The sequence below is a fragment of the Rhinolophus ferrumequinum genome, chromosome 24 (assembly GCF_004115265.2).
Source record: "Rhinolophus ferrumequinum isolate MPI-CBG mRhiFer1 chromosome 24, mRhiFer1_v1.p, whole genome shotgun sequence".
Classification (NCBI taxonomy): Eukaryota; Metazoa; Chordata; class Mammalia; order Chiroptera; family Rhinolophidae; genus Rhinolophus; species Rhinolophus ferrumequinum.
In genome coordinates this window covers 5,468,615-5,480,907 of record NC_046307.1, presented here as the reverse complement: position 1 = coordinate 5,480,907, position 12,293 = coordinate 5,468,615, and the positions used below count along the sequence as shown (strand labels likewise).

Here is a 12,293-nt window from a genome sequence, read left to right as displayed (position 1 = left end):
TTTTTCAGTATTTCAACTTCAAATATATATTACTTATATAATTATAAATTTAAAAAGCATAGAAGCTGCCATTTTTTTTTTTTTTTTTTTTTAAAGATTTTATTGGGGAAGGGGAACAGGACTTTATTGGGGAACAGTGTGCACTTTCAGGACTCCCTTCCAAGTCAAGTTGTTGTCCTTTCAACCCTAGCTGTGGAGGGTACAGCCCAGCTCCAGGTCCAGTCGCCGCTGCCAATTGCAGGGGGCACAGCCCACCATCCCTTGCAGGACTCCAGGAATTGAACTGGCAACCTTGTGGTTGAGAGCCCACTGGCCCATGTGGGAATCGAACCGGCAGCCTTCGGAGTTAGGAGCACAGAGCTCCAACCTCCTGAGCCACCGGGCCGGCCCCTAGAAGCTGCCATTTTAAAAATTATTGAAAAATTCACCCTCTCAAGGGGGACAACTCAGTGGCTTTAGTATATTTACAGAGTTGAACAAACAAAACCACTAACTACAGAACATTTCTTTACCCAAAAAGAAACCCTGTAGCAGCAGTCATTCCTTATTCTCCCCTCCCCTAGCCCCTGACAACCACTAATTTACTTTCTGTCTGTGGATTTACCTATTCTGGGTATTTCATATAAATGGAATCTTAATCTGTGGCCTTTGGCCTTTTGTGTCTGACTTCTTTCATTTAGCTTAACGTTTTTAGGTTTATCCATGTTGTAGTACGTATAAGTACTTAATTCCATTATATTGCCAAATAATACCACATTTTGTTTATCCGTTGATTAGTTGATGGACATATTGTTTCCACTTTTTTGGCTGTTAATGAGGAATGCTCTTAATGAACATTTATGAACAGGATTTTTTGTGTGAATATATATTTTCAGTTCTCTTGAGTATATTCCTAGGAGTGGTATTACTGGGTCATGTGGTGACTGTTGAACGTTTTGAGGAACTGCCACACTTTTGATCAGTGGCTGCACCATTTTACAATCCCATTAGCGATGTATGAAGTTTCTAATTTCTTCATATTCTTGCCAACACTTGTTATTATTTGTTTAATTTTAGCCATCCTATTGAGTGTTAAGTGTTACTGTATCTCATTGTGGTTTTGATTTACATTTCCCTGATGACTAATGATGTCAAGCATCCTTTTATGTGCTTATTGACTATTTGTACGGCTTCTTTGGAGAGTCTGCAAATCCTTTGCCTATTTTCTTTCTTTTTTTAAAGGAGGGCGCAGCTTACAGTGTCCCATGCGGGGAATGAACCGGCAACCTTGGCGTTATCAGCTCCACGCTCTAACCAGCTGAGCGAACCGGCCACCACTGCCCGTTTTTTAAATATTGGTTTACTTTTTATTGTTGAGTTGTAGTAGTAGTTCCTTATATATTCTGGATATATATTAGCTATGATTTGCAAATATTTTCTCCCCTTCTGTGGGCTTTTTCATTTTCTTGGTGGTATCCTTGAAGCATAAAGGTTTTTAATTTTGATGTTGAGTTTATTTTTTCTTTGCTTATGCTTTTGGTGTTACATCCAAGAAACCATTGCCTAATCCAAGATCAGGAAGATTTACTTCTATGTTTTCTCCTAAAAGTAATGTCTCTAGCTCTTACGTTTTGGTTTTTGATTGTTTTGAATTTTTGTATATGACGTGAAGTCGGGGCCCAGCTTCTTTTGTATGTAGGTGTCCAGTTGTCCCAACATAATTTGTTGAAAAAGACTATTCTTTCCCTATTGAATGATGTTGGCCTCCTTGTTGAAAATACAGCAGTTCCTCCTTATCCTCAGAGGATACATTCCAAGACCCCCAGTGAATCCCTGAATCCATGGATAGTATCAGACCCTGTGTACACTATACATACGCATACATACCTGTGATAAAGTTTATTTTGTAAATTAGGCATAGTAAGAGATTAACAACAATAATAATAAATAGAACAATTATAACAAGGTACTGTAATAAAAGTTATATGAATGTGTTCTCTCTCTCATAACCAATCTGATAACCTAGATGGCTACTAAGTGATTAACAGGTAGGTAGTGTATACAGCACGCATATGCTGGACAAAGAGATGATTCATGTCCTGGGATGGCTGGAACAGGATGGCTTAAGATTTCACACACTACTCTGAACGGCATGCAATTTAAAACTTCTGAATTATTTATTTCTGGAATTTTCCATTTAATATTTTTGAACTGTGGTTGACTGCAGGTACCTGAAACTGAAGAAAAGTGAAACCGTGAATAAGGGGGGGACTACTGTATTTAAGGATTTATTTCTGGAGTCTCAAATCTACTCTTCCGTTGATTTATATGTCTATTTATTTTAATTTTTTAAAAGATTTTATTGGGGAAGGGGAACAGGACTTTATTGGGGAACAGTGTGTACTTCCAGGACTGTTTTTCCAAGTCAAGTTGTTGTCCTTTCAATCTTAGTTGTGGAGGGTGCCGTTCAGCTTCAAGTTGTCCTTTCAGTCTTAGTTGTGGAGGGCGCAGCTCAGCTCCAGGTCCAGTTGCCGTTGCTAATTGCGGGGGACGCAGCCCACCATCCCTTGTGGGACTCGAGGAGTTGAACCGGCAGCCTTGTGGTTGAGAGCCCACTGGCCCATGTGGGAATCGAACTGGCAGCCCTAGGATTTAGGAGCACAGAGCTCTCTCCAACTGCCTGAGCCACCGGGCCGGCCCAGTGCCATACATTTTTGATTGTAGTTTTGTAGTAAGTTTAGAAATCAGGAAGTGTGAGTCCTCTAACTTTGTTTATCATTTTTAAGATTGTTTTGGATATTTTAGGTCTGTTGCATTTTCATACAGATTTTAGGATCAGTTTGTCAATTTCTACAAAAAAGGATATGGAGATCGTGTTGAGTCTGTAGATCACTTTGGGGCTTGTCATCTTATTGTCTCCAATCCAGGAACATGGGATACCTTCCCATTTATTGAGGTCTTTTTTAATATCTCTCAGTGGTGTTTCGTAATTTTCAGTGTATCAGTCTTGTGCTCCTTTTCAAACATTTATTCCTAAATATTTTATTTTTTGATGCTATTGCAAATAGAATTGTTAATTTTGTTTTGGATGGTTCTTTGTTAGTGTATAGAAATACAATATGTTTTTGTATATTGATCTTGTATCTTACAATCTTGCTGAATTCCTTTATTTTAATAAATTTTGAAAAATTTTGTAGGATTTTTTTATATATAATGTCACCTGCAAATATAGTTTTACTTTTTCCTTTGTAATCCTAGTACTTTTTGTTTCTTGATTAATTTCATGACTAGAATCCCCAGTATGATGTTGAATAGAAACGGTTAGAGTGGACATCCTTGTCTTACTGCTGATCTTGGGGGAATGCATCCAGTTGTTCATTAAGTATGATTTTGTCTGAGTGTTTCAGATTGAGGAAGGTACTTTGTATTCTTAGTTTGTTGAATTTTTTTTTAAACAAACAAACTTTTTAAAACAAAAATGTGTATGTCATGATTGTGTAGTTTGATGAATTTTCACATACACACTTTAAGTACCATTTTTAGTGTCGGCAGCTCTGTCAAGTAATCTCTTAGAAGTTATGAGGTGCGTCTGACAGTGGATTCCACACATCCAGTGAGGATGCTGAGGACGGGCTGGAGCCTGGCTGGGCCACACTGTAGGATGGATCACTGCAGGATGGGCCACTGCAGGATGGGCCGCACTGCAGGATGGGCCACACTGCAGGATGGGCCACACTGCAGGATGGGCCACTGCAGGATGGGCCACTGAAGGGTCTCTAAAGTTCAGAACGAACCAAGAGGGTTTTAGAAGGGGCTTGTTGAATGTTTTTTATCATGAATAGGTGTTAGGTTTTGTCAAACGTCTTTTCATCTATTTAGATGATCATGTTTTCCCCTCTTCATTCCGTTATTTAATATTTTTCTTTTTTCTCCCCTTCTTCTGCCCTCCCTCCCGACTCCAGTTCAAGCCGTTGTTTCTCAGTTTAGTTGTGTAGGACACAGTTCCCTGGCCCATGATGGTATTATGAGCTTTGCCCCCCTCTTCTATTCCCCTCCTCCCCCTGCCCCCCTGTGGCCTCTTACCCTCCTCCCCTCCTGAGTCACAGGGCCAGCCCTCTTCATTATTTTAATATGATCTATTACATTGACTGATTTGTTTTTTGGGGGGGTTATTTTGAACCAGCCTTGCATTGCTAAGATAAATTCACTTGTTCATGTCACTGTATTTTATGTGTCACTGTATTTGGATTGCTATTATTTTCTTGAGGATTTTTGCATCTTCATGCATAAGGGATACTAGTCTATAGTTTTCTTGTGATGTCTTTGTCTTGGTGTCAGTGTAAATACTGTCCTAATAGAATGAGTTTGACTTCATTTTTATGTGATTAGTTTTATAATAGGAGTTACTTTCTAAGTTTTCAATTAAAAGTGACTTTACGAAGTCCATTTTATTGTAATTTTGCATTTTGAAAATTGCTAACATTAACTGCGGCATCGGACATTCCTTTATCACTCAGTGATGTTTGTGTGTCAGGCATTCTTAAGACAGTGTGGTGGAAGTTAGAGCAGGACAGTCTGAGCGAGGCTAGATGTAGGATTCCTAGGTTTGGAATAGCTGCTGCTTTGGAGAAGAAGGAGTTCAATATGGCATGATTAGACTGGGAATGTTGACTAGGACAGGATGATAATTGGAAGGGGGTGGTCAAGGTCTAGCACTTTCCTTGAGTTGTATCCCTTTTTTTTGTTTAAATGATTGAAATTATATATTTTTTCCATTTGTATTTGCTTGTGAACTCTTGAATTTTCTGTCTAGTATTAACCTGTTTCTTAATTTTGGCTGCTACTATTAGGACAAAGTATAGATTAAATCTCATCAAAAAAGTCATAAGTCTTTCCACACTGTTACTGAGGATTTGTTAAAATTGTTACTACAGTTTAAAAGAATAGCATTTATTAGTATTGTATTTAACTTTATTATGTTTGTTCTTTTCTTTAGTAATTGTGAAGTAATTTAGTTAACTTCCCCTCAGTTGACAAATAATGACTAAGTGACAAAGATGGGTGAAGTATCTTATATTGAAAAGCAGCTTGGGATTGTATAACGAATGTAGACTTTGAAGACTTTGAGACCAGACTGACTCTCGTGTTTGCTTTAGTTAGACAAGTGACCTCTCAACCTTAGTTTCTTAATCTATAAAATGTTTTGGAAATTAACTTCTAGCGCAGTTTTGGAAATTAACTTCTAGCCCAGTGCATGGCACATGGTGGGTATTTGCTGCTATTGTTAATTATCATACTGAACATATATTGAGTACAATATGCCAAGCAGCCAGGCTCTGTACTAAGCACTTAATAAGTATTACCTCATTTAATCCTCAGAACGACCACATGAGTTGCTAGGCATAGCCATTAATTCAGGTTTACACGTTAGGAAATAGACGCTTAGAGAGACTGTTTTCCCAAATCACTGGGAAACTGGTGCTGGTATTCCAGCCAGGGTCATCTGGCTTCAGGGCATTTTCTCTGCTATGTTGCCTTCTGTGTTGCAAAGAACTGAGGGCACTGTTCATTATAGAATGTATTTTTGTGGACTCTTGTCTTGTAAATGGGAGATTAAAATGAAAGGTAGAAATCTGAGTATTCGTTTTTTCTCAACTCTACATGTCAATTTGGCTTAAAAATATGAATAGAAAGACAGTGTCATCTGCAAATCTGCCCTGTACTTCAAAGCCAAATGTTAACTTCTGTCTAGTATGAGGATTTATTTTTGTCTGACTTTTGCATCATATCTGTTTACTAATAAACAACTACAGTGTACGTGTAACTATGAAGTAATGAAATGTTTTTTTTTTCAGTTTCTCATACTACATATCAATGTTCCATTTAAAAAATAGTTACTTAGGATGCTAGACAGTTTTAAAAATATATTGAGGTTAAATTTAACCATGTTAACCATTTTTAAGTATACAGTTCAGCGGCATTTCTTATATTTACAATGTATGATACCATATTTTTCCATTCATCTGTTGGTGGACATTTAGGTTGTTTCCAAATGTTTGCTATTGTGAATAATGCTACAGTGAACGTGGGAGTTATCTCTTTGAGATTCTGATTTCAGTTCTTTTGGGTATATATACTCAGAAGTGGGATTTCTGGATCATATGATAGTTATGTTTCTAATTTTTTGAGGAACCTCCATGCTGGTTTCCATAGTACCAGTTTACAGTGCCACTAGCAGTGTACAAAGGTTCCCTTTTTTCCACATCCTCATGAACACTTTTGGTTTTTTTTTTGATAATAGCCATAGTAACAGATGTGGTGATAACACATTGTGGTTTTGATTTTCATTTCCTTGATAATCAGTGGTGTTGAGCCCTTTTCATACGTCTTTGACTATTTGTATGTCTTCTTTGGAAAAAATTACTATTTAGATCTTTTGCTTATTTTTAATCAGATTATTTGTTTGCTCTTCAGTTTTAAGAACTCCTTAGATACTTTGGATACTACTCCTTTATCAGACACATGATTTATACATATTTTCTCCCATTCCATAGGTTGCCTTTTCACTTTGCTGATCGTTTCCTTTGCGGTTCACAAGCTTTTTAGTTTGATGTGTTCTACATGTCTGTTTTTCCTTTTGTTTCTTGTACTTTGGTGTTATCCAAGAAATCATTGCTAAGGCCAATGTCAAGAAGCTTTTCCTCTGTTTTCTTCCAGGAGTTTTATAGTTTTAGGTCCTCTGTTTAAATCTTTAATCCATTTTCGGTTGATTTTTCTGTATGTTGTAAGTTAAGGGCCAGTTGCATTCTTTTGCATGTGGACATTCAGTTTTCCCAGCATTATTTATTGAAGAGACTATCTTTGCTTTCCCTTGTTGAAGATCAATTTACTGTAAATGTATTGGTTTATTTCTGGGCTCTTCTGTTCCGTTGGTCAAAATGTCTGTTTTTACATCTCTTTGGATTACTGTAGCTTTGTAATAGATTTGAGATCAGGAAGTATGAGGCCTCCTGCTATGTTCTTTTTATTTGATAATACTTTGGCTGTTTTGGGGGATCTCTTGTGGTTCCATATAAATTTTAGTTTTTTTCCTTCTATTTCTGTAAAAAATGCCATTGGGATTTTGCTTTGAGTAGTTTGGACATTTTGACAATATTATGTCTTCCAATCCATGAATACGGATGTCTTTTTCATTTTGTTTCTTTTTCAGTTTTTTGCATCAGTGTTTTTTAGTTTTCAGTGTACATGTCTTTCAGCTCCTTGGTTAAGTTTATTCCTAAGTACTTAATTCTTTTTGATGCTATTTTAAGTGGCATTGTTTTCTTGATTTCCTTTTCAGATAGTTTGTTGTTAGTGTAAATAAATGCTACTGATTTTTGTATGTTGATTTTTGTAGCTTACAACTTAACTGAATTTGTTAATCGTAGTTTTTTTGGTGGAGTCTTTAGGGTGTCATGTTACCTGCAAGTGATTCATTTTACTTCTTTTTTTTCCAATTTGGATGCCTTTTATTTACTTTTCTTGCCTAATTGAACTTCCAGTTCTATGTTTAATATAAGTGGTAAGAGTTTGGCATCCTTCCTTGTTCTGGATTTTAGAGGAAAAGCTTTCAGATTTTCTACCATTGAGTATCATGTTTGCTGTGGGCTTTCCATTGCGACCTTTATTGGTCTGAAGTAAGTTCTTTCAATACCTAATTTGTTAAGTTGTTGTCATGAAAGGGTATTGGATTTTGTCGAATGCTTTTTCTGCATCTATTGAGATGATCATGTGATTTTTATCCTTCATTATGTTAATGTGGTGTAACACATTGATTGATTTGTGAATGTTGAATGATCCTTGCATCCCAGGGATAGATCTGACTTGGTCATAGTATACGAGAACTTAACAGTTAAGTTCATGAACTTGTCCTAGAAAAAGTGCTACATACCTCATTGCTGAATATCACTATGGTCACCTTCGAAGTACTCCCCTTGGGAAGCTATGCACCGATGCCAGCACCTAGTCCACCCTTCAAAGCAATTTTGGAACTCTTTTTCTAGAATGGCCATCAGCTGTCGTTGTGTTACCCTTGATGTCCTGAATGTCATCAAAATGTCTTCCTTTCGATATTTCCTTTATCTTTGGGTAAAGAAAGGAGCCATTGGGGGCAGATCAGGTGAGTAGGGAGGGTGTTCCAATACAGTTATTTGTTTACTGGCTAAAAGCTCCCTCACAGACAGTGCCATGCGAGCTGGTGCATTGTTGTGATGCAAGAGCCATGAATTGTTGGCGAAAAGTTCAGGTCATCTAACTTTTTCATGCAGCCTTTCAGCACTTCCAAATAGTAAACTTGTTTAACTGTTTGTACAGTTGGTGCAAATTCATAATGAATAATCCCTCTGATAACAAAAAAGGTTAGCAACATGGTTGCAACAAGTTTGTGAACTTAATTGTTAGACCTTGTATGATTCTTTTTAACATGCTATTGAATTTGGCTTGCTAATGTGTTCAAGATTTTTGGATCTGTGTTTGTCAGATCTGTAGTTTTCTTTTTTGTGGTCTTTGTCTGGTTTTGGTATCAGTGACGGTGGCCTCATGAAATGAGTTTGGAAGTGTTCCCTTTATTTTTTGGAAGAGTTTAGAAAGGATTGGTATTCTTTTAGTGTTTGGTAGAATTTGCCTATGAGGCCATATGGTCCTGGACTATTCTTCATTGGCAGGTTTTTGATTATTCTTTCTTTTTGATTATATTGCACTTGTTAAACTTTTTGAGGAACTGCCAGAATGTATCCCACAGCTCCATTTTATATTGCCACCAGCAAAGTACAAGGGTTCTAATTTCTCCATATCCTGGCCAACACGTACTGGTTTTCAGGTTTTGTTTTGTTTTTTATTGTAGCCATCTGAGTGAGTGTGAAGTGGTGTCTCATGGTTTTGATTTGCATTTCCTTAGTGGCTGATGAGCATCTTTTCCTGTGCTTATTGGCCATTTATCTTTGGAGAAATATCTATTTCTTTGCCCAATTTTTTAAAAAAAATGAGTGTAAAATATACATAACAGTACTTGCTTTGGCAGCACATATACTAAAATTGGAACGATACAGAGATTAGCATGGCCCCTGCGCAAGGATGACACGCAAATTCGTGAAGCGTTCCATATTTAAAAAAATAAATAAATAAATAAAAATAAAAATAAAATATACATAACAAAATTGTTCATTTTAAACTTTTTTTTTTGGTACCTTGTAATATGGATTCAGCATCCCCTGCTAAATCCTGCCTATGACCTTTTTTATTTGTTTCAGGTGTACAATCATTTTAAACATTTTCAGGTGTATATTTCAGTGACGTTGTATAGCTGTCACCACCATCCATCTCCAGGCTTTTTTCCTTCACTCATTTTTTATTTTTATTTTTTTACTTTTTAAAGATTTTATTGGGGAAGGGGAACAGGAGTTTATTGGGGAACAGTGTGTACTTCCAGGACTTTGTCCAAGTTAAGTTGTTCTTTCAATCTTAGTTGTTCAGTTTTAGCTGTGGAGGCTGCAGCTCAGCTCCAGGTCCAGTTGCCGTTGCTAGTTGCAGGGGGCGCAGCCCACCATCCCTTGTGGGAGTCCACCGGGCAACCTTGTGGTTGAGAGGACGCGCTCCAACCAACTGAGCCTTCCGGGAGCTCAGCGGCAGCTCAGCTCAAGGTGCCGTGTTCAATCTTAGTTGCAGGGGGCGGAGCCCACCATCCTTTGCGGGACTCGAGGAATTGAACTGGCAACCTTGTGGTTGAGAGCCCGCTGGCCCATGTGGGAATCGAACCGGGAGCCTTTGGCGTTAGGAGCACGGAGCTCCAACTACCTGAGCCACTGGGCCGGCCCCTCCTTTACTCATTTTTTAATTGGGTTGTAGTCTTTTTGTTGTTTCGTTGTAGAAGTTACGTATATATTTTGGATACTAGACTTTCATCAGATAAATGATTTGCAAATGTTTTCTCCCATTCTGTGGGTGTCTAATCACTCTTGATAGAGTCCTGCACAAACATTTTAATTTTGATGAGGTCCAATTTACCTATTTTTTCTTTTGTTGCTTGTGCTTTTGGTGTTCTTTCTGTGAATCTGTTGCCAAAGTAGTGATGAATTTACCACTGCGGTTTTTCTGAAAGTTTCAAAGTTTTTGCTCTTGCATTTAGATCTTTGATATATTTGAGTTTTTGTATATGGTGGGAGGTAAGGGTCCAACATCATGTTTTAAATTTCTTTTATTTATATATAGGTATGTATGTGTATATATATACATATATATATATATGTTTTCCTCCCTCCTCCCCCCTCCACCCCCACTCCGGTTCAAGCCATTGTTTCTCAGTCTAGTTGTGTAGGACATAGCTTCCTGGCCCATGCTGGTGTTACGAGCCTTGCGCTCCCCCCAGTTGAGGCAGTTGGTCGCCAGCTCACAGCAGCTCACGGCAGTTCTTGCCGGCTGCCGGCCCCTCACGCTGGCCACTGGCTGCTCATGGTAGCCCATGGCAGCACACAGCAGCCCGCGGCAGCATACGGTAGCTCATGCCCACCTCCAGCTGCTCACGGCAGCCCAGCTCCAGGGAGAGCTGTTGTTCACAGTCTTAGCTGTAGAGGGTGCAGCTCACTCACTCGCCCACGTGGGAATCGAACTGGTGACCTTGGCGTTAGGAGCACAGCGCTCCAACCACCTGAGCCACCAGGCTGGCACGTTTTAAATTTTTAGCAGCTTTATTGTGGTATAATTCACATACCATACGATATACCCATTTAAAGTATACAATTCAGTGATTTTTAATGTATTTGTTAAGTGGCACATGCATCACAGCCATCTAAATTTTAATAAACTTCATCACCTTTACAGTCACTCACTTCAGCCCTAGACAACTACTGTATCTGTTCTTTCTCTATGGATTTCCCATTCTGGACATTTCATATGAATCAAATCATATAAAATGTCGTCTTTTGTGAGTTCTTTCACTTAGTATAATGTTTTCAAGGTTCATCCATGTCATATGATATATGTATCAGTACTCCATTCCTTTTTGTGATTGAATAATAATTGCATTGTATGGATATACCACATTTTGTTTTCCCATTTATCAGTTGATGGATTTTTTTATTTGTTTCCACATTCTGGTTATTATGAATGCTGCTATGACGATTCATGTACAGGTTTTTGTGTGTATTTATGTTTTTCTTTCTCTTGCGTATAAACTTAGCTCAAATCCACACTTAATGTTATCTAAAGTTTTAAAATTATCACAACTAAAATGAAGTCATTTCTGAAAATTTCTGAAATTACATCTGCTCTCTTATACACCCCCAATATTCTCACTCCACTTTTTAAAAAATTGAAGTGAAATCCACGTAACCTAAAATTAACCGTTTTGCAGTCATCCCTTGGTATCTGTGGAGGATTGGTTTCAGGACCCCTGAGGATACCAAAATCTGCAGATGCTTCAGTCCCTAATATAAAATGGTATGGTGTTTGCATATGATGTAATGCATATCCCCGTGTGTATTTTAAATCACCTCCAGGTTACTTATAATACCTAATACAATGTAAATGCTATGTAAATAGTTGTTCATTCTGCATTGTTTATGGAATAATTACAAGAAAAAAAGTCTACATGTTTATAACAGTTGTACATAGTACACATCAGCAACAATGTAACATTTTTTTCTGAATATTTTTGATCCTCCATGGATGTGGAAACCTTGGATATGGAGGGCCAACTTTGTGTAATGCATTGGCATTTGGTATAATACATTCACGGTAGTGTGCAACTACTGCCTCAGCTTAGTCCCAGAGCGTTTTCATCCTCTCACATGAAAACTCCATACCCTTTAAGCAGTCACTCCCCATACACATCTCACAGCCACTGGCAGTCATCAGTCTACTTTCTATGTCTATGTATTTGCCTGTCTTGGATATTTCATGTACATGAAATCAAAACAGTATGTAATCTTTTGTGTCTGGCTATGTCTGGCTTCTTTCACTTAGCTAAGTGTTTTCAAAGTTCATCCTTGTAGCATTTATCAGAACTTCGTTTTTATTTTTATTTTAATTTTATCGGGGAATATTGGGAAACTTTCTCTAGGGTTCATCAGCTCCAAGTCGTCCTTCAGTCTAGTTGTGGAGGGTACAGCTCACTGGCCCATGCGGGAATTGAACCGGCAACCCTGTTGTTTAGAGCTTGCGCTTTAACCAACTGAGCCATCCGGCCGCCCCCTAATTCACAAAAGTTTTAATTTTGATGAAGTTTTTTTTTTTTTTTTTTTTTTTTTTTAAGATTTTATTGGGGAAGGGGAACAGGACTT

General features: G+C 37.9%; 1 protein-coding gene and 1 non-coding gene across 8 annotated transcripts in view; both read left to right on the top strand.

Annotated features, from left to right (window-relative positions):
• The window catches only part of NSD1 (nuclear receptor binding SET domain protein 1), a 164,757-nt gene that overhangs the window by 13,227 nt on the left and 139,237 nt on the right, over positions 1–12,293 (top strand). The window lies entirely within an intron of this gene.
• On the top strand, positions 9,022–9,125 carry LOC117017142 (U6 spliceosomal RNA). Its single transcript, XR_004422019.1, has one exon. It is a non-coding gene; the product is annotated as a U6 spliceosomal RNA (small nuclear RNA).